Genomic DNA, 23,670 nt, shown 5'->3' on the forward strand with positions numbered 1-23,670 from the left:
TTGATTGTTCAATTTGATAGATGGTTCTATGCATAATTCTTGTCCATCCTGGAACTTATATTCTATACAAGGTTATAGATTCGACTGCCTTATCAAATTTATTTGAAGTTACAAGAGGTAAAAAAAAATCTAAGAAAGCAAAATATTGAATAAAATTTTAATAATGATTTGAGAATTTTAGTTCTCCCAGAGGAAACTAAACAAGGGAATGAGGGCAATATTTTATGGATAATGCATGCAAGATCAGTAAATATGATACTTCTAGACATCACTTGAGGAATGATTGAGAGTGATTCTAAAACTAGATACATGCACGGTAACCAAATATTTGTTGGGTATATAGCAACTTTACATTTGACAGAATTCCTGAAATATTTGTTCAGATTTGTCCCTGATATTTTGGATAAAATTTCTGTCTGGTTTCAATAAAGTAATGTAGATTTTGGGTACAAAGACTCATTCAACATCCCTGCACTGGATGCCAAATGGAGACTATTTCAACAGCAACCATGAACCTGCCCTTGGTGTCATGGTACACAGGGAGGAAAGTAACCCAGACACAACAGAACACTATCATGCAAAGGTCAAGAAATTGAACTTGGCTTCCTGGAATGTGTCAGGCAGATTCTTTGCCAAAAAAAAAAAGTTAAACTTCCAATGGCCAGTCAGGCCAAGTATCCCAGTATCCCAGGACACAGAAGAAAGCCATAACAGAGCCCTTATTGCACACAATGATGATGTGTGATGTGGCCTTGCTTAGAATGTTTATCAATAGCTACAATGGGAGGACACAGACTACACTGCAATAGGGAACATCTGGGAATAATGTAGTTAGGTGTCCCGATACCAAAATGTTTTTTAAACTTCTCCTAGGTCTGTGATTTTGAAGGCCAGAAGCACAGTGATTGTTTTAGCCAGAACTGTGAGAACAGCTACAGTGAATCCAATTCCAATTGTGATTTGCTGTAACATATATGTTGCTCTGATAGGATGGCCAATGAAGAAAAAGGTACAGAGAAAACAGAACATGAGTGACATGATTAATAGGTAGATGAGAATTCTGTTATTGGTCTTTACAATAGGAGTGTCATGGTGCTTCACAAATATCCAAAGTACCATAGCCATGAAGGCAGAAAAACAGAATGCATTTAAGGTAAGAGCCCTTCCAAAGGTGTCTTCATAGCTAAGAGTGATCATACCTTTCTGAATGCACTTGTTCTTTTCTATTTTGGCATACTTATATTCTGAACATTTCACACACTGATCCATATGTGATGTTCAAAGAAAAGTTTAGTTAGTGCTTCTTTAGAAACTTTATTGACAAGTTATTTCAAATAAGGTTGTTGAAACAAGAATTACAATGCTGCCTTTGATGCTGACAATGTAATTGCAAGGCCTTTGCAGCACAGCATTGCTTTCAATTAATAATGTTCATAAATAAGAGAAAATAAAACCAAGAAATTATTTCTTTGTCTAACTTTGTTGATTTTAACAATTTTAATATTATCAGAAAGCAAAGATTTCCAAAAAACTTGTTTTGTTCTATGTTGATATCAAGTTGATGAATGAACTGAGAGATGATACCTTCAGAAAACACATTGTTGTTGAGTATATTTTATAAACAAAAAACTCTACACTCAATGTTTCCTGAGATTATTAACTGTTTTATCAATTCATTCCCTGTTACATATTATGACTCTGGATTTACTGGAACAATATCTTTACAGGTAATTGAGAATTCATTATCTCAAAGTCAATGAAATAGAAACAACAGTAAATTGAACAGGTGGGTTGTGTATGTGTATATATTTATATGTATGTGTTCAGGTAAAAGTAAAAATTGCACTATTGAAACTAGGTGATGCCTAAATTCATAATAAGTCACAAGAAGAATGTGGAGACTGGGAGAAGATATAATATTAATGTTTGAAAATTAGAAAAGTATAAAGAAATAAACCCTTAAATCAGTAAAATAACAGTGGAATCCTTGAGCAAGTGTAGTAACCCAAATTGTTTTTCTTAAGCAATAGTATTCCATTTCTAAGTTCTAATTTGGATCATGGCTCCAACATTAAATGTGATTGTATTTGAAATTAATTTTTATGTCAATTCAGAGAATGTTAATGTGCGTCTTTGGTTTTCAGAATTCTTATCTAGAATAATGCTTTTGTGGAAAGCAATTATTTGATGTTTCCTAAAAGCATAAGAAGTTGGTTTAGCTATACATAGAATATTTTACACTAGCAGAGAACCTGACTTCAAATCCCAGCACCGGTGTCTCATGAGTGCATGTAAATGTAACTACAGGAGTATTATATCCTCTTATGTATAACTGTACATGCATCACCAATCCCAGACACATAACAATTAATATAATGAAATGTTTTATGGACTTTTTTGAAATTCATTGGTGTAAATATTATTTATTTTTCATTTTAAAAATAAAACAATTGAATATAGTTTTAGAAATTATTTTTGAGCATAGTGTAATGTTGGCATGCATGACTTCAAAAGAGATTTTCTGAGTACATTGCTTACTTCTACTCCATGCATCATGGGAATTAAGTCAGATTGTAAGTCTTAGCGACAAATGAATTAACCGCCATACCATCTCACAGGCAATATATGTCTTTTTATAACTTTAATTCATTATATAAATTAAAAACAAATTAAATGAAAAGTTAACCATAAACTTTATGCATGTTGCCAACACTAAATAATAATTTTGATAATGGGTATAGTTTGTAATATGCTAAATATGAGTCTTATCATATATTCTAAATTATGGGTTTACCATTATTCCATACTTTCTTGATTCTTATCACATTTGCTTTGAACATGATCCTCAGAATTTTACATACAGAGCAGTTTCTCATTAATTTTCAAATACTTTTGTCTTCTATATTAATCTTACAGAGAACATGGATTTTTGTACCTGGCAGTCCCAAAAGCTAGTCCAATAGATTTTCTTTTACATTAGGTACTTCATGGGCTCTTATATGTACATGGTGTGCATAATCATATATAGGATAAATATATTGATGAAATTTAACTGATTTAATTCTTTTAAAAATTGTGACGAAAATCTAATGCACATGTTGTTGTATAATAATTTTTTTGGGGGGAAAAATCTTGTGGAGAACTCCTTCATATTGCAGTTTTATTTCCTAAAATATTTTTTTCAGAAAATGTAATCTGGCAGGAATTTTCAATGAGTCAATATGTTGTTCAAGGCACAAGCTATATGTGTTTGTTTGTTCATTTATTTTTTGCATGATTTTATTAATTATTTTTATATCTACAACTAGTAAATTAAAAAATGATATATTTTATACTTGCAGTTGCCTTTTAGTTGACTTCACAATCCCAGAGGGCACAAGAGTAATATATAGTTGCAGGATTTATCAGAGCAGCAAACACTCACTTGTCTCATTAGAAATTTCATTTTCAGGGCACAGGCTGCAAATAAAACAGCAGGCTGCCATTCCCTCCTTCCAGCTTTTTCTGAATCCAGGACTACAATCTGCACTGCACACAGAGGACGGCATCTGAGCAAAAAATTAGACGCATACTACTAATGAGTTTTAGGTTTTTTTTATGTTTTATAATAGTTTTTTTTTTCTTTTTTTTTTTTTTTTTTTTTTGGGAGCTGGGGTCCGAACCCAGGGCCTTGAGTTTGCTAGGCAAGTCCTCACCACTGAGCTAAATCCCCAACCACTATAATAGTATATTCAGATACAATGAGCTTGTTTTATGTACCCCAACTGAATGACATTTCACTCTATCCATTTTAATGACAAGCTAAGCATATTGGAAATACATTGAAGCAATGGTGGATAATTTATCAATGTCTAGTTAATCCGAAAAATGAGCTGATGGTGTTAAATCTAGAGATTGCAACCTGATGATTTTTTTAGTTAATTATTTTCAATTTAGCACTAAGTACTGCAAACAGACAGAGGGAATTATAATTGGAATATTTTCTCAGCCGACACTAGAATGACCTCAAAACTCTCAAGCCTTTTTGTATTTGGTAATAGATATAAGTTTGCCCATCTCACTGTGGGCAGTATGGCCAGTAAATAATGTGCTTTTGAGTTCTATGCCTTAGTTCCAGTCTCCAGATATCTACACTTGTCTTCCTTTGACTATAAGCCATACATCAAATCACCCCTTCCTCTTCATGTTCGTTAATGATCAAGTTAGTATTTGAAGACACTTGTAAGAGGAACAGTATGTCTTTTAATCACTGGTAACAAATATGATCTTGAATAAATTACTATTTCAAAGCATGAGAAATTGTATATGAAAAAACAGTGGAATATGCAGACACTGTTTTAATATGGTTGGAAATGATAAAGTGATGTGTAGTGACATAAAATATGGAGTGTTTCACAAGGTTAAAATGCTCCACAGTGGATACAAATACTGGAAAAGGGTGTATAAAAATTAGATTGTTTAAAGTTAATTGAAGATTTGAAGAGTTCTTCCTATGATTTTCATATTGTCTCACTATGAAGTATCCCTAGATTAATTCTCACAATATGGATCAGAGTACATTTTCTCTTTTTTACCCCATCATTTTAGTTAAATTTATATTAACACTGTAATATCTTAAAGACTATTTTGAGTTAGAGTACTAAAAAGTGCATACATTTATATTTACATTATTTTATTTTAAGGTAATATTTCTATATCACACATGGCAGGTTTAAACTCACAATATAAGGTAGACTGGCAAGAAACAATTATTTTCAGACTATTGTCTCTAAAGTGCTTGAATAAAGACATGAACCAAAAAAACTACTTGTCATTATTTCTGATTTTAATGAATAACAATTTTCTCAGCATGTATTGTCAAAAGACTTGTGAAAGAAGATGTCATATCAATATGACATGTTCCTTCTTCTCTATCACTTGTTTGATCTCTTTTACTCTGAATGAATTTTGGGCTGGGTTAACAGCCATTTCTGAATGTTTATGGAAAAAAAGTGTAATTCTATATTGTGTGCTGTATTACACTCAAAGAATTTGCATATGTGAAACCATGCTTGCATCTGTGGATTTGATTCTCACTGTTCTCATGGTATGATCTATCTGTTGTGTGTTATTTTCCTTAGATCGGTATTTTAGTCAAGATCTATTCCATACATATCAATCAAAGATATGGTTATCTTAATTTCTCTTTTCCCTCCTATTACACATTTTAATGTTTTCCTACAATTGTATAAAGAAAAGTTCTCCTGTGCTATGTGAATGTGTCTTCACATCTTCAGAAGTGAACAAGGAATATCTTAAAATATAAAAAAGACTTCTTGTCATTGATTTCCTTCAGAGAATGTTACCAAAATTACTCAGGTATAATTGAAAAAATTTTTCTTTTGCTCTTCTTGCTGCATTTGATGGGTTTTAATAGCTACTTATCTGTCTGTTATACTAATTCTGTCTACATATTTCTTTGAAATATCGATCATCTAACTTGAAAGTGTGAAGGGGGATCTTCAAGTTTATTAAAAATTGATGTTTCTGTGAATATGAATTTCTGAAATTTTATTTTTTAGTGAACCTGATACATGTCCTTCTATTATATGAGGAAACATTTTTGAGTATGATGACAAGTGTTAGAATTATGTATCTTAGTGTTTCATAACTATAACAGTAGTCTCACTTGTATCAACATGGGTTCCAGAGTTTTAAGTTCAGGGAGGAGATTACTGTGTAATACCAACAATGATATGAAAAGAATATTGTTCACTTTAAACAAAGAATACCAAACAGTGGTGAAGAACAGTTTTATAGTCATTATATTTCAGATAATGTTTCTGAAATGACAAAGGTATAATGTGTGCATGCATGAAATCTTCAGAGAATTAGTAAAAATATATTAAAAATGAAAAAAGAAACATAAAACAGGAGCCTAGAATTTGGGTCCTGATGTGGCAAAATATTTCATTTCAATATATATTGCAGTATTACTGCTATGAAGTATAAATCAATAATTTAGTACACACCTACCTTTCTACTTCCTGTGGCCAACTGAATCATGTCTTCATATACGTGAAAGGGTCCACCATGTGTAAAATATGGGCTGAACTTTCCTAACTTCATCTTAATCCGAAAGTGTTGTGAGAAATTCTGAATGTGAACAATGTCATAGTCTTCCTGTACTCTCACTCTCTGTTTCATAATCACTCTCTCTCCATGAGAATTAGTAAAGTGGGTATTTCTGAGATATGAGTTTACCTAAAAGAAAAGCATTGCAGAACAATGTACATGCCATTCCTTCAAGCCATAAACTCTAGTATAATATCATACTTAAGGAAAAATCATTTAAAGAATGAAAGAGAGAAATCACAAAAAGAATTGTAAAAATGAAATTATCAGGATTTTTGTGCAGCTCCTTCATCCATTTGGACTTGAGATTTATATATGGCAATAAGAATAGATCAATTTCCATTCTTCTATTTTTTTTACTAAATATGTCTTTATATCCTATTATACCTAAAATACTCACAATACAGAAATACAAATAATTTTGAAAAGAAAATCATCATTTATATGATGGCAAACCCATTAGAATAGCTGTGAATTTCTCAATAGAAATTCATTTTTTTTGAATTTTAAAATTTTTTCTTTTTTTCCCATCTTTATTAAATTGGGTATTTCTTATTTACACTAAAAATGTGATTCCCTTTCCCGGTTTCCAGGACAACATCCCCCTAAAACCTCTACCTCCTCTTCTATATGGGTGTTTCCCTCCATATCCTCCCCCCATTACCACCCTCCTCCCAACAATCACGTTCATTGGGGTTCCAGCCTTGGTAGGACAAAGGGCTTCCCCTTCCACTGGTGTCCTTACTAGGCTATTCATTGCAACCTTCGCATTTGGAGACCAGAATCAGTCCATGTACAGTCTTTGGGTAGTGGCATCCTCCCTGGAAGCTCTGGTTGGTTGTCATTGTTGTTCATATGGGGTCTCAGGCCCCTTCAGCTCTTTCAGTCCTTTCTCTGATTCCTTCAACTGGGGTTCTGTTCTCAGTTCAGTGGTTTGCTACTGGCATTCACCTATGTATTTATCATATTCTGGCTGTGTCTCTCGGGAGAGATCTACATCCAGTTCATATCAGCCTGCACTTCTTTGCTTCATCCATCTTATCTAGTTTGGTGGCTGTATATGTATGGGCCACAGGTTGGGCAGGCTCTGAATGGGCATTCCTTCAGTCTCTGTTATACTGTTATAAACTTTGCCTCCCAGTGCCCTGATAAGGATATTCTTGTTCCCCTTTTAAAGAAGGATTGAGGAATCCGCATTTTGGCCATCATTCTTCAGTTTGATGTGTTCTGTGCATATAGAGTAATTCGATCATTTGGGCTAATATCCACTTATCAATGAGTGCATATGATGTTTGTTTTTCCGTGATTGCATTCCGTCACTCAGGATGATACTTTCCATTTCCAACCCTTTGCTATTAATTTCATAAAGTCATTGTTTTTGACAGCTGGGTAGTATTCCATTGTGTAGATGTACCACATTTTCTCTATCCATTCCTCTGTTGAACGGCATCTGGGTTCTTTTCAGCTTCTGGATATTATAAATAAGGGTGTTATGAACATAGTGGAGTATGTATCTTTGTTATATGTTGGGGCATCCTTTGGGTATATGTCGAAGTGAAGTATAGCTAAGTTCTCAGGTAGTGCAATGTCCAATTTTATGAGGAACCTCCAGACTGTTTTCCAGAATGGTTGTACCTGTCTGCAATCCCACCAACAATGGAGGAGTGTTCCTCTTTCTCCACATCCTTGCCAGCATCTACTGTCACCAGAGTTTTTGATCTTAGCCATTCTGACTGGTGTGAGATGGAATCTCAGGGTTGTTTAAATTTGCATTTCCCATATAACTAAAGATGTTGAACATTTCTTCAGGTGCTTCTCAGCCATTCAATATTCCTCAGCTCTAATTTCTTTGTTTAGCTCTGAACCCCATTTTTAGTAGGGTTATTTGTCTCCCTGCTGTCTAACTTTGTGAGTTCATTGTATATTTTGAATATAACCCCTCTATCAGTTGTAGGATTGGTAAAGATCTTTTCCCAATATGTTGGTTACTCTTTTTTCCTAACAACTATAGCCTTTGCATTACATAAGTTTTGTAGTTTTCTGAGATCCCATTTGGCAATTCTTGAACTTTAAGCAAAAGCTATTGGTATTTTGTTCAGGAGATTTTATCCACTGTCTATGTGTTCAAGATACTTCCCCATTTTTTTCTTCTATTAGTTTCAGTGCATCTGGTTTGATATGGAAGTCCATGATCAAGTTGGACTTAAGCTTTGTATCGAGTGATAAGAATGGATTGATCTGTATTCTTCTACATGCTGACCTCCAGTTGAACCAGTACCACTTGCTGAAAATTTTATCTTTTTCCTATTGGATAGTTTTGGATTCATTGTCAAAAATCAAGAGACCATAGGAGTGTGGATTCATTTCTGGGTCTTCAATTCTGTTCCATTGGTCTATCTGTCTGTCTCTGTACCAATACCATGCAGTTTTTAATCACTATTGCTCTGTAACACTGCTTGAGTTCAGGGATAGTGATCCCACAGAAGTCCTTTTATTGTTGAGGATAGTTTTAGCTCCCCTAGGATTTTTATTATTCCAGATGAATTTGGAAATTGTTCAGTCTAACTCTCTGAAGAATTGGACTAGTATTTTGATGGGGACAAAAATGCTCACAGGAGGAAATAGTGTGACAAATTGTGAAGCATAGTCAGAAGGAAAGGCCATCCAAATACTGCTACTCCTTGGGGATCCATCCCATGCATAAACACCATCCCAGAAAATATTGTGGAGGTCAGGAAGTACTTGCTGACATGAGCTTGATACTGTCTCTTGAGAGGCTCTGCAAGAAGAGCCTGACATATACAGAGATGAATGCTTGCAGCCAACCATTGAACTAAGATCAGGGTTGCCAATGGAGGAGTTAGAAGAAGGACTGAAGGAATTGAAGGAATATGCAACCCCATAAGAAGAACAACAATATCAAGAGACCAGAAACCCCAGAACTCCCAGGGTCCCAGGGATGAAACCACCATCCCAAGAGTACACATGAATGGACCAAAGGCTCCAGCTGCAAATGTAACAGAGGATAGCTTTGTCAGGCATCAATTGAAGGAGAGGCCTTTGGTCCTGTCAAGTCTTGATGTCCCAGTGTACAAGAATGTCAGGTCGGGGAGGTAGGAGGTAGTGGTTGGTTGGGTGAGAGGGCACCTTCATAGAAACTGACAAAGTGTGAATTGAATATCGGGTTTCTGGAGGTGAAACTGGGAATGGGGATAACATTTAAATGTAAATTAAAAATATACAATAAAAGAAAAATATAAAAATGAAATTATCATAATATTCTAAGAATTTCAGTTCTCTAAGCCAATACTACCAAAAACAAACTGACAAAATGCAGAACCAAACAGATATGAAAATCACACACATACATATACACACAAACACATTAATATATAAAGAGGCTCAAATCTTTTCTGAGTAACACATATAATAGAGCTATACACTTATTTACACACAAATATACATATATGTTGACACGCAGATTTAAATGTTCAGGCACAAAAACAATATCCATATGCACAGTTATGAAATTACGAAAAATACATACACTGGCAACCCCCACACAAACACTCACACAGGCACACACAAACAAAAACACAAATATACACAGACTGACAGCAACACACAGGAATAGGCAGAAAATTAAACACAGGTGCTGAATGATATTGACACTCACAGAAATTTATGCTCACACATAATAACTAAAATTCAGGTAAAGACCAAGACAAGCACAAAGAAATAGACAGACACTTACAGTGTAAAGCAGATACGAATGCATATAAGCACATGCAAACACTCACAAAATATATACAGTGGTACACAAAGACACATACTCTCACAATCACACTAAGAAACATACACACATATACAAACACACTTATAGAAAGAAATACATACATACATACAAAAACTTTTGCTCACATCCACAGTCACATAGATACATAAACATATACATTCAAAGCAAAACAAATATAAACACAGATACACAGAAAGTATAAAATATACATATATTCAGTGTGAAAAATACAGTCACACCTATAAACATATTTTTATAGACGGAACTGACTACCAACTCAGATTATAAGGATTATGCTGATAGATATTCAGGTGCTCCCTATGAAACTACAAATTTTAATTGTTAAACTCTGTCTTCCTTTTCCAGTCATATTTATAACAGTCACAAGATTTCTTTTTCTTTAAATAAAGTTTAGAAACCAATCTATTTTGGAAAATATTTCCTATTTCATTAAGTGTGTGCAACTGAGAGATTCTAAATGGCAATGTAATTAAAAAACAACAATCATCATCCATTAGAAGAAACTCTATAGTTCCATCTGCACCAGAGCTAAGGCTCTTCTACAACCTCCAGACGTAAAATCTGCCCAGAGAGAGCTGGTCTCTCATGAGTGCTCTCACTCCTAAGTCCACAGGTAAGTGCCAGTTATGCTACAATAACTGTACAAAGAGGGACCCAAGAGAAGCACATAGGGCACAGGAACCATGGAGGAACCTTGGAAAGATCCTTCTGCCCTGCAAATTTTAGATACCCCAGTACACAAGAAAAGCAAGATTAATATTTAAAAACACATTTCATCGTGAAATATTTCATAAATATCTCCCTTTAAGAAATAGAGAAGAACACATTAAAACAAGTATAAGCTCTTTTAGAGGACACAAAAATTCCCTTAAGAGTTACCAGGAAACACAACCAATAAAGTGAAGTAATTGAACAAAACCATCCATGATCTAAAAATGGAAATAGAATAAATAAAGAAATCACAAAGGGAGACAACACTTGAGACAGAAAACCTAGGAAAGTGATCTGGAGTCATAGATGCATGATTCATTAATGGACTACAAGAACAAGAAACAAGAATCCCAGGGGCAGAAGATACTATAGAAAACATTGACACAACAGTGAAAACAATGCAAAATATAAAAAGGCCCTAACCCAGAAAATTCAGGAAATCCAGGAAAACGTGACAAAACCAAACCTGAGGATAATACATAAAGAAGACAGCAATTATTCCCAAATTAAAGGACCAGTAAATATCTTCAACAAAATTATAGAAGAAAACATTCCTAACCTAAAAAAAAAAAAAAGAGATGTCAAAGGAACATAAAAGAAGCCTACAGAACTCCAAATTGATTGGACCAGAAAAAATTTTCTCCTGTCACATAATAGTTAAAACACCAAATCCACAAGACAAAGACAGATTATTAAAAGCAGTAAGGAAAAAGGGTCAAGTAACATATAATGGCAAACCTATCAGAATTATATCACTCTTCCCAACTGAAAGATGAATGATAGAAAACACTGGGCAGATTCCATACAGACCCTAAGAAAAGAAACCATCATCCACTATACTATACCCAGCAAACAATCTCAGTTAACAAAGATGGCAAAATCATTATATTCCACAGCACAAACAAATTTACATAATATCTTTCAACAAATCCAGCCTTACAAAGAAAATAGATCGAAAACTCCAACACAAGTCAGGAAGCTACATGCTAGGAAAAGCAAGGAAGTAATCTTCTTTTGATAAACCCCAAAAAAGATAGCCACTAAAACATAATTCTATCCCTAACAACATAAATAACAGAAAACAACAATCTTTCCTTCCTAATATCTCTTATCATCAATATACTCAATTCCCCAGTAAAAAGATACAGACTAACAGAGTGGACACATAAACAGTTCTCAGCATTTTACTGCATAGAGGAAACATTCCTCAGTGACAAAGACAGCCAGTACCTAAGAATGAATACTGGAAAAAATTTCCAAGCAAATGTTTACCAGAAAGAGCCTGGAGTAGCCATTCTAATATTGAATACAGTCTATTTTCAACCAAAAGTTACTAAAAAAATTAAGGAAGACCATTTCACATGCCTCAGAGGAAAAATTTACCAACATGAACTCTCAATTGTGAACATTTCTGCTCCAAATGCAATGGAACTCCAAATCCATGATCGCAAATAAATTTTCTAAAGGTAAATCATTCCTTGTATTACACACAATAATAGTCGGAGATTTAACACCTCACTCTCATCAATGAACAGATCATGGAAACAGAGCAATGACAGGATTTTCTGAGTGGGTGGGGTGAGTTGGAGCATCTTCATACAAGTAGGGGGAAGAGGATTGGAAGTAAAGGAAAGGGGATAACATTTGAAATATAAAGAAATAAAATATCCACTAAAAATAGAAAAAAAGAAGGAAACACTACCTTCAAGCAGTGAGTACTTGCTCCTTTCCCATTTCTTATTTCCTTATTATCAACCTCTTGCAGATTAGTCTCATGGAGGGCATGGGCCATGGCATACACAGCATTATATATACTATGACTATAATCATTAAAGGCCATGTGAAACTTCTGTTCTGTTATCCATTCCAATGAGGCATTGGATGAATAGTTCCTCAATATTTTACAGTCTGATCCTGAGACTTCGTAGCTAAAGTACTTCCACTCTGGTATTAATAGATTTAAATCTCTGCTTCTGAGATGGTCCCATGTCTCGAAAAAATTTTTAAATCCAGAAATCTCACCATGGTGGTGTAGAAATGTCAGAGTCCCATAGAATGTGCCATGAGCGAAGTCTCTCATACTTGTCGGGAAATCCAACTCTGATTTTGTGACCCAAATCCTCTGTATAACTGGAGATACCCACATTCTGAAGCTCAATTCAATGATACTGTTTGTTTTCCCATAAATGATAATAATATTTGTTGATGACATCACTATTTGATTGTAGTACATTTCAGTTTTTTGATAAGATGACCGCTCATGGATTGGCATCATGTTAACAAAGGCAAAGCAAATTTCCTTGTTTTGGGTCTCTTTTTTCAACTCTGAGAGAAATTGATGGCCTTCATCATTATCAGAGATGACAAGCCCAACCCAGTTCCAGTTGAAGTAAAGTAAGAAGGAGACAATTGCCAATGCTAGTGATGTGTCCTTTGGGGTCATCTGATAGAGATATGGAAATTGTTCATTATCACTGAAGATGGAATGGAAAGGTCCATAGGAAATTTGAAGGAACTGCAATACAGAGAGCAGCATGAGGTGAAGTGCACTTAAAAAAACTTGTAATCATATTTACATTCAAATAGTTGATTACTTATGACTTTTCCTCTCATCACTGATTCAAATGAGCAAATGTGGAAGCCTGGTACATCTACTTCTAAAGGGAACAGCAAGCATAGCTCTTTGACAAAGATATAATAAAACACATTTGCATGTTATAATAACTTCCATTCTGTCATTCAGCTTTTGTCTTGATATCTATGCATTCAATGTTTGGAGAGATTTTAATATATTTACAACTTGGGATATTTGGCTACTTTTTAAAAGTCATTTATGCCTTAATCCAGAAATATTTCCTCTACTATTTAACAGGAAAGTCTGATGCATAACTGATTTAGCTTTGAGGAACATATTTTCTTGTCTTGCCCTACTTGTAGGCATTCCTTGTACACTAGAGGTTGTGACTTACATAAAGATGCTATAGATCTCCTTTTCAGGGTAAGGCTTCAAAAATACTTTGTGAATATCTGCCCCTGTCCTCCTCAGGAAACAGATAATCAGAACAAAGTAAATTTTAAAATGTAAACACCATTTGGCTGCATAAAAGTGTAAGCAACATATCATATTAAAAACCTCATCCTAAAAAAATAAAAATAAAAATAAATAAAATGAAAAAAAACCTCATCTTAATAATCACCCAAGTTAATTTTGCTGCAAAATATTTCAGACTCATAAGTTGTATTTTTTGAGGCAATTAGACAGAAACAAAGTTTAATTGGATCGAGTTATCTCTAACATACAAAGTATCTTATAATGATGGAAAAATAATCATGTGGAAAGATATGAAAGAATGAGGTATCAGAACCCTACAACCCCTCTTTCTTAGAAAATTCAATTATGAAGGTCCACTCTTATATTTTATGAGGAGGAAACAAATGAAAAACAAGATAAAACAGCAATAAATTCCACAAAAATATGACTGAATCATATAGCAGAATGTTAATGACATTTTGACAGAGGATCTAATGACAATGGGTACTAGGACCCTTAGTGCTTGGTCAAACACTCGCTGCTAGTTAAATGGTTAACTTCACAGAGTAGATTGGAGGTTTTCATCCTGTTTAGTGATGCTGAATTGTCAAGAGCTGTTAGGCTAAAAATGATTTGTCATCATGCCTTTGTGAAAAGGTATTCCAGATAATTAAAAGTTGGTTTAAAGAGAAAAGGTTTGTGAAATAAATTCTGTTCAATTACAGTTTATCACTGATAACTAAACTCATATAACACTATTATAATGGTAAGTGATAAATGTGGTATTTGAAATTTTAACAATGATAGTCTATACCTAAACCAAGATGAAGATAACACATATCTGGGAACAGAAATAATATTTTCTAGGTTTAGGAACAACATGAATTAATCTCTGCTTAATGAGATTTGTATAAATAAACACTCTGATTGCTAGCAACTCAATGTTGCAAGTCTCTCTTCCACCATGCCAGACTCAATACTTCATGGCCTCCTCTATTCTTCCTTTCCGGAATCTGTCTATTTCTGGATGTCACACCTAGCAGAAGGGCTAACATGTCTCTGATTCGTAAGTACTGTGGAACTTAATAGATTGATATAAGCACAAGTACAATCTCATCCATTAATTTTCTTAATGTCTATCAAAGTCTGCCAAAGAGAAATGATGTAATGAATTTATTGCCTATGATAACTCACACGTGGAAATGAGAAGATGTCCAAGTCTTTAAAAAGTGTTAGAGATAACATCCAATTCAGCCCTGTAAGCATAAATGAACACATAGTCTCTTCATTACAGACATAATTAGGTAAAGGCCTATAAAATTTTTCTTTAAATATATGGTCTGCAGTCTTTCCATCACAATAGCTCAAAGTATGTTTTATAACCAAAGACATATTTGGTAAAAGATCAGGGTTCCTGTTGATTTCCTCCATTGAAAAGGCTAATGCCAAGGCATATTTGTTGTTTTTAGTTGTTTTTCTGTAAAAGAGCACAGTTTTTATTATGGACGGATGTTTATACATGATCAACTATACTCAATAAAAGCACTATTCTGTACACAAAGCTTCTGCATCTGATCTTTAAAGATTCAAACAACTGGCTTCTGTTCTGAGATTGGGTTGACATGATAACCTAGAAAATAGCAAACACTTTAGAAGTTCATGTCGGCTGGAGAGATGTCTCAGTAGTTAAGAGCACTGATAGCTCTTCCAGAGGTCCTGAGATCAAAACCCGCAATCACATGGTGGCTCACAACCATCTGTAATGGGATCCGATGCCCTCTTCTGGTGTGTCCAAAGACTGCTACCGTGTACTTATATATACTAAATAAATCTTTAAAAGTTCATGTCAGTGTGTCTCCTATAAATAAGATATGTCCTTTACCTCTTTTACAGAGTATTTCCATCTCTGCTTTTGAGTGCTTGAACAGAAAGTAAAGAGAAAAGGAAAGATACTGACAAAGCAGTAATTCTGATCATGTCTTTATTTTGAAATTAATAAGCAATATAAAATATGTGTGTCATGAAAGCTATTGAGTTCATGATATTATCTTGTGAAATTAGCAGAGTTGGTCAGGAGCTTAAAACATGATTTATTTATCAGTGCATAAAAGTCTTTCTGCAGAAACATTTGGTTCCTGTACTTACAATCACTTATAATTAGTGGCCAATATTCTTAAGATCTCCCCCTCATATCTACCCTCATCTTGTTTATTTTTTCTTTCAATCTTTTGGTGAAAGAAAGTAAGTCTTAACTAACTATATAAATTCAAATATCAGACATGTATTTGATAAATCATATATGACTTTGCATATATTTATTTGTATTTGAGCATGGATTCCTTAGGACATAAGAGGGCAATATATCTGAGTGTTATAATTTATTTTTTTCCAATTGTTTTTATATCTTTGAACATAAATTCTTATTCTACTTCTCACATTAAATTTTATACCACTATAATTAATTTATCTTTTATTGATTATTTTTTATTTACATTTCAAATATTATTCCCTTTCCCAGTTTCCCAGACATAAGACCCTCACCCCATCCCCCTCCCCTTCTTTTATAAGGGTGTCCCCTACCCATCCACTACTCTTACTTCTTCCTTTATTCCCCTACACCGGGGGGACCAGCCTTGGCAGGACCAAAGGCTTCTCCTTCCATTGGTGCCTAACAAGGCCATCCTCTTCTAAATATGCAGCTGGAGCCATGGGTCAGTCTATGTATAGCCTTTGGATGGTGGTTTAAGTCCCTGGGAGCTTTGGTTGGTTGGCATTGTTGCTCTTATGGGGTTGCAAGCCCCTTCAGCACTTTCAATCCTTTCTCTAATCCTCTAACAGGGATCCTATTCTAAGTTTAATAGTTTGCTGCTAGCATTCCCCTCTATATATGACGTGCTCTGCCTATGCCTCTAAGGAGACAGCTATTATCAGTCCCCTGTCAGCATGCACTTCTTAGCTTCATTAATCTTTTCTGAGTATTTTATAAGATACTTTGCTGCAATCTATACTCACTTCAAATGTGTAGGTATATACTTGTGCCAGGTACTTAGTGCAGAGATTAAGGGCTTGCCCTACCACCCAAGTATCATTCACCTACTTTCAATTTGCAAAGGAATGGGATATATACACTCTGAGTATTTCTCATCATTATACCTTAATTTCCTTTTTTTTTTTTTTTTTTTTTTTGGAGCTGGAGACTGAACCCAGTGCCTTGTGCTTGCTGGGCAAGTGCTCTCCCACTGAGCTAAATCCCCAACTATACCTTAATTTCTAGTAAACGTCTTTGACAAACTTTTCAGTTATAGTAAAATAATGCTAGCATCCTACTAAGAACTGTGGAAATAAATAAATTGCAGTGATATTTGTATTTGCCAGTATTATATATTTATAATATAGAAGAAATTTTGATGTGATATGACCATTTTGTAAGAAAAGTGGGCTATAAGACAGTGGGAATGGAATAATACCATATTGTGTTTATGTTTGTATAAAGAATAATATCTCCAGTATCAACCTTGTCATTTAATATAATCTAATCAATAAACAATAAACATATGCCTATATATTTAATGATTATATCTGAGGTAAGTACAATTAGGTTTTCACCAAAAACTGTATCCCTGTGGCGTTTTCATTCTATACTCTATAAAATTGGTGATTTTATGATATTGTCTATTACCACACACCACAAGCAATGAATTTGAGAGGGTAAATTTGCATGTATGTAAAGTTTTTAATTTTCCATTAAAATTTTTACTAATATACAAAAGTAGTTTAAGAATAAACCTTGTTCAGTACTCAACTATTTTCTCCAGTGAAACTTTAGGAAATATCAGTTACTTAAGTTGTCTGGATAGTCTAGCAGTCTAAAAGGCTCTGTTTTAAAACAACTATCAGAAACTCACTAAAATGAGTATTGACAACATATTGGAAACATCTGCCCCTATGTTTCCTAAAATTACTGCAAAAAGTCTCCTAACATATAAATATCATAAAGGGGTCAGAGATTAACAAACTTAGACATGCAAAAAGTAGACATGTTTCTAAAATAATGGCAAAAATCTTATGGAAAAATCCTGTATCTCAGTTCTCAAATGCTACAACTGTCCCACATCACAACTGTAACCTATGCCAGTGACAAAGGACATAAGGAGTCACCACTGTTACTGATAGCCTCACTATTCCAAGAGTGTAAACATATCATTTAATTCCATTTATTTCAAATATATTTTACTCTAAAGAGAGAATGCCAAACTGAACTTTATAAAAGACAAAAGCCAGTGATTGTACATGAACAATGTGAAGCACACAGCCACAGGTCTTTCAGGTTTTTAATTGTTTAAAACAATTGGATATCTTGCCCTCCAATGACCTAAATATTCCTTGCTCATTACATACAAACATAAATCCAGGCATTCATATGAAGTATGTGTTTCTGAGTGTAAGCATATTCTCTTTACAAACTTGATGAAGCATTAGAAGGCAAGAAGTGACCACATGCAATGAATTTGAGAGATTAAGTTAGCAAAAATGTAAAGTTTTTGATAAGTGTAGGTACCATGAATATTACTTGAACCAACATAAGCTCTAGGAGAACGACATTGATGGAAGAATTGTAAGCATAGTTTATGACCATTTATTTGCAAGTGCTTGAGATAAAATCAATGAAATTTTACAGGATCAAATTAAATAAGTCATCACTGTCTAGTGTGCAACATAAACTGTTATTAGGAGGGCTTTATGTGAATGATCCATGTAGATATACCTTTCTTCCTCAGTTTCCAGGCTTTAAATCAAAAGTCGCCTAGAAGGAAAACAAAACCTTCACTGGATTAATTAAAAGGAGAAAATAGGATTGAATCTGTAAAATAATTAAGCTTGGTTAGTGGTTTTCAGACTTAGCAACATGACAGAAGACTCAAGGTTTTATCTAATCTTCATCCTCAGAACACTCAAGAAATATGAAAGGTGTCATTTACATGGAAATACAAATGCACTTACAGGACATTCAAAGTCTCATTGAAATAATCTTTCTCCATAGGCAACTGAACTGCTCCAAGGATGAAGGCACAATTGATATCCAAGTCTTTTTCCTTGACTTCATTCAAATTTGTTCTCCAAAAGCACCAGGGATCGATGAAATTGGCCATGAGAAGTGGATGGTGAAGAAGGAAAAATACTACCATCAAAATGAACATATTCTTTCTGCCTTAAACCTGGGCAGTGTGAAATGGGAAGTACCATGCATATAAGAACATCAAATTTCCACCATCTTTTATTACTCTGTATAAAGAAGAGGTTGCATATTCATGATTCATTTTGTTTATCCAGATTGCTTCTGAGCCCTGGAGGAAGGTTAACCACTTTCTTCCCTGGGGCTCTGCAGCTGGTGACCACAGCTCATGTAACACAGATTGGTAAATACTTTGGAGAATTATTCTTTTTCAGGCTCCATGATGTCACTCATGTTTGTTAATGCCTGGAAAGAAGACTTTTGTTCTAATTTGGTCTTGGAAGTTTTTAACAAAGTTATTACATGGACACAATTAGAAATGATGACAGTGGACTTTATCAGAAAATTCCCAATGAGAAATCCAGTAACGGTAAAATCAGAGCTACTGAGGACACACAGGACATTGAATTACAAGATCCAATTCAAGGAGAGGCAGGCTCATGTTTATAGTCACTAAGATCCACAGACCATGTACAGTATGGAGTATGTCACACTGGTAGCACCAACAGATTATCAAAACAATACCTCTCCTTCCATTTCCTTGAGAATCAATAAATAGAACAAGTCAGAAATGTATTTAATCTAGTTCTATCCAAAATTATTCAGTTCTTCACTGATCCACAGTTAATTTACATGAAAAAGATTGAATGTTAAAGGTTCAAGAAGTTGGAGAGAGAATGTTGTGGTCTGTGCTTTCTTTCTCTTTCCTTTTTATTGCTCACTGTAATTATTTACTTTTCAGATTTGATCCCCCTTCCCAGTTTCTTCTCTATCCCCTATCCCCTTTGCCTTCCTTTCCTCTATGAGTGTACATAACCATAAACCCCTCCCAATCCTCACTCAGCTCCTTAGCATTCCCCTACCCTGCCACATGGAGCCTCCATGGGACCAAGGGACACACCCTCCAATGATACTAGAGAAGTCACTCCTCTACTAAAATTCCAGCTGGAGCAATGGGACCCCAATTTGTACTCTGGATGGTGGTTTAATCCCTGCAACTCTACCTTCCTGTTTGACCCTGGTGGACTCTGTCAGTGTTCGCCCCCTGTGGAGCCTTGTTGATTCAAGTTAGAGGCTTTGTTCTTTTGAATTAACATCCTGGCCTTCCTGTCAGCCACATGGGGTAGCTAACTTTTGAATGTTAGATCTTTTGACCTCAGCTTTAGTTTCAGTTTCTGTTTCTCAAGTGTGCTTCCACTCAGTGGGTGGGGTATATATTCTGTGAACTCAGTTAAAGATTTAGCATTCATTTTCTTGAAACATGAGTGACCCAAGTCTGTGTATTTCTTCTTAAATCTCGGAGACCTATGCCTGGTTCTCAGTATTGTGGTGACGCAGGTGTCATCACCTTCCAAAGATTCAATACTAATGAAAAAGTAATGTAATCTTAATATTTGAATTCAAAATCATGATCTTCCACCCTGATTCTCATGTTTTCTTTTTTTAAATTTAATAACTTGTGCTCACCAATCTATTCTACATTGGATTTATTTTCCTACGTTTTTATTTTTGGTCATTTTACATTGCAGTAGTGGCTGTGAAGAAGTTTTCTTTAGAAATATCTTCTTAGTATCTTAGAAGCAACTAGTGACTTTGAAACAACATTGTGTTCTAATGCATAAACTTGTCTCATAAAATCTTTTTACCCATCTATTTTTACCTTAAGTCTAGTATCAACAATGACATTCATGTGTTTACTGAAAATTGTACACTTCATGAATTGTTTTTAGTGGATTTGGACTGAAAGAAACCAGAGCACATGTAGGCAACTCATTGGTTTGTGGAATGATAAGCCCTATTTTCTGCTTTAATGACACAAACAAGTTTAGTGTTGTGCACTGGATGTTGCTTTACCTTTAAAAGTCAATGTTTTTCATATGTATGACTTCTGGTTCTGTTATAAGCCATCCCACAGTGCTGACACTTGTATATACAGATATGCGAATGGAGAAGTCTTCATAAAAATACAGTGGGAAATTTCAAGGGTGAGGAATGGGGCCACACACACTTCTCAAAAGTTTTAACTCAGAATTGTTCCTGCTTGAAGGAAATACGTAAATTAAGAGTAGAGCAGAGACTGAAGAAAATGTCATCTAAAGTCTGCCCAACCTGGGAAATTATCTCATATGCAGCCACCAAGACCAGACCGTATTCCTGATTCCAAGAGGTCCTTGCAGACAGGAGCCTGATATAACTGTCCTTTGAAAGACTCTGTCAGAATTTGACCAACACAGATGCCGATTCTTGCAGGAAACATGCAAGTCTGAACATGCAGATTCCAATGGAGGATGTAGGTGAAGTACTGAAGACTGAAGAAGGTAAATGGGTTGGCCACTACATAGGAAGAACAACAGTATTAAAAAACCAGACACCCTAGACTCTGGTTAAATCACCTACCAAAGAATACACATGGAAGGACCAATGGATCAAGCTGCATGTAACAGAGGATGACCTGATCTGGCATTAGTGGAAGGGGAGGCCCTTGATTCTGTGAAAATGCATAAGGGAATGCTAGTGCAGAGAGGAAAGAATGAGAAAGTGGTTGGATAGCACCCTCATATAATCAGGGAGCAGGTTGGATGACCTAGAAGTTTGGCAAGGAGGATCTGGGAAGAGAGATAACTTTGAAATGTAATTAAATAAAATAACCAATAAAAAAAGGAAGAGTTCAAGTAAAATTTATAATAATCCAGATTTGTACTCATGTTTTTGTGTTTAATGACTTATTATTTTTGAACACATTTTTTTACTTCCATTATGGTGCACTGACAAAAATGTAGCATGTATTCTGCTAGTATCTGCACCTTCAGCAACATTATCACTTGCCCATCTTGCTAATAATCATTTCTCAGTTCAATCAATGTCTTTCTACTTTCAAGACATTGTATGCATAATTAATTTTCAATCTAAGATTGATATTTTCATCGATATTTTGTTGCTACCAGCTTCACAATATATACTCATTCCTAGTTACTTCATGCCTATGCAGTTTTCAAATTCCTCTACTACTTTCCTTGTCCAAATATGTGGAAAGAAATGTGCACACACCCACAAGCACACAAACACAAACAGACAAACACAGACACGCACACACACACACACACACACACACACACATACACAGCTAAAAAAATATACACTGTTATTTCCAGACTCTGAAAAGTCTGAATTTCCTCATTCAGTCTTAAGTTTAAAATGATAATACCCTGATATATCCTTACTTCTTATTAACAAGATGATATAATTCTTGAAGGTTTTAGAAATGTTTCATATTTGCATGTATAGCCTTCATGTCTGTCATCTAAATTGTTTTATCACTACGAGAACAGTAGACACAGAAATCTTTTGTGTTTAACTACACCCATTTTTCAATCAATTCTGCACTACATAAAGTCTATTTCCATAAATATTTATAAGATTGGTTTGTGAGTTTTAATCTAAATATTTATATTTAAGAATCGATATCCATTGGATTACACTGTTAAATTCTAAGAATGTACTTTATAGCCCTCTGCTCCTTCGTGTTCCAGAGACAGCCACATCTTCTTGTGCAATGCCAATCTAGTCCTGTATACAAGGTGCAGAAGATTGGCTTATTTGGTGCCTGGTTACCAGGGCTGCCTTCTTTGCATCTGGCAAAATGGAGATTTTTGCTATCAATGACCCCTTCATTTACCTTAACTTCATGGTCTGCATGTTCCAGTATGACTCTACCCATGGCAAATTCAATGGCAAAGTCAAGGATGAGAGTGGGAAGATTGTCATCAACAGGAAAGCCTTCACCATCTTCCAGGAATGAGATCCCACTATCATCAAATAGTTTAATGCTAGTGCATAGTTTGTCATGGAGTCTACTGGCATCTTCACCACCATGGAGAAGTCCTGGGCCCACTTGAAGGTTGGGGCCTAAAAGTTAATTATCTCTGCCCATTTGGCCTATGCCCACATGTTTGTGATATGTGTGAACCAAGAGAAATATGACAGCTCACTCAAAATTGTCAGCAATATATCATGCACCACCAACTGATTAGGACCTCTGGTCAAGGTCATCCATGACAACTTTGACATCGTAGAAGTGCTCATGACCTTAGTCCATGCTATCACTGCCACTCAGAAGAGTGTAGATGGCCCCCTGGGAAAGCTATTGTGCGATTGCCATGGGATAGCATAGAACATCATCCCTGCATCCACTGGTATTGCCAAGCCTCTGGGCAAGGTCATGCCAGAGCTGAATCGAAGCTCACCAAGATGGTCTTTTGTATTCCTACCCCAATATGTCTATTGTGGATCTGACTTGCCACCTGGTGAAACCTACCAAGTATGATGATATCAAGAAGGTGGTGAAACAGACATCTGAGAGACCACTAGAGAACATTTTGGGTTACATTGAGGATTGGTTTATCTGCTGGCTTTAACAGCAACTTTTACTCTTCCACCTTTGATGTTAAGGCTGACAATGCTCTCAGTAACAACTTAGTAAAGCCCACTACCTGGTTTGACAATGAATATGGCTACAGCAGCAGGTGTTAGACCTCATGGATTACATGGGCTCTAAGAAGTAAGAAACACTGTACCACCTACCCCACCCCAGTAAGGATACTGAGAGATAGAGAGGGGCCCCCATTTGCTGAGGAGTCCCTGTCCCAACTTGGCCGCCAAGACTGAGCATCTCCCTCAAAATTTCTGCCCCAGGTCCCCACAATAAAAGGAGGAGTCTAGAGAGCCCTCCCTACTCTCTTGAATACCGTCAATAATATTTGCTGA

General features: G+C 35.2%; 2 pseudogenes; one reads left to right on the forward strand and one right to left on the reverse strand.

The window, feature by feature from the left end:
* Positions 1 to 348: 348 nt before the first annotated feature.
* On the reverse strand, positions 349 to 18,871 carry LOC116893427 (annotated as a pseudogene).
* A 3,879-nt stretch (positions 18,872 to 22,750) lies between these two features.
* On the forward strand, positions 22,751 to 23,436 carry LOC116893428 (annotated as a pseudogene).
* The last annotated feature ends 234 nt before the right edge of the window (positions 23,437 to 23,670 follow it).

Source organism: Rattus rattus, chromosome 2 (assembly GCF_011064425.1).
Source record: "Rattus rattus isolate New Zealand chromosome 2, Rrattus_CSIRO_v1, whole genome shotgun sequence".
Classification (NCBI taxonomy): domain Eukaryota; kingdom Metazoa; phylum Chordata; class Mammalia; order Rodentia; family Muridae; genus Rattus; species Rattus rattus.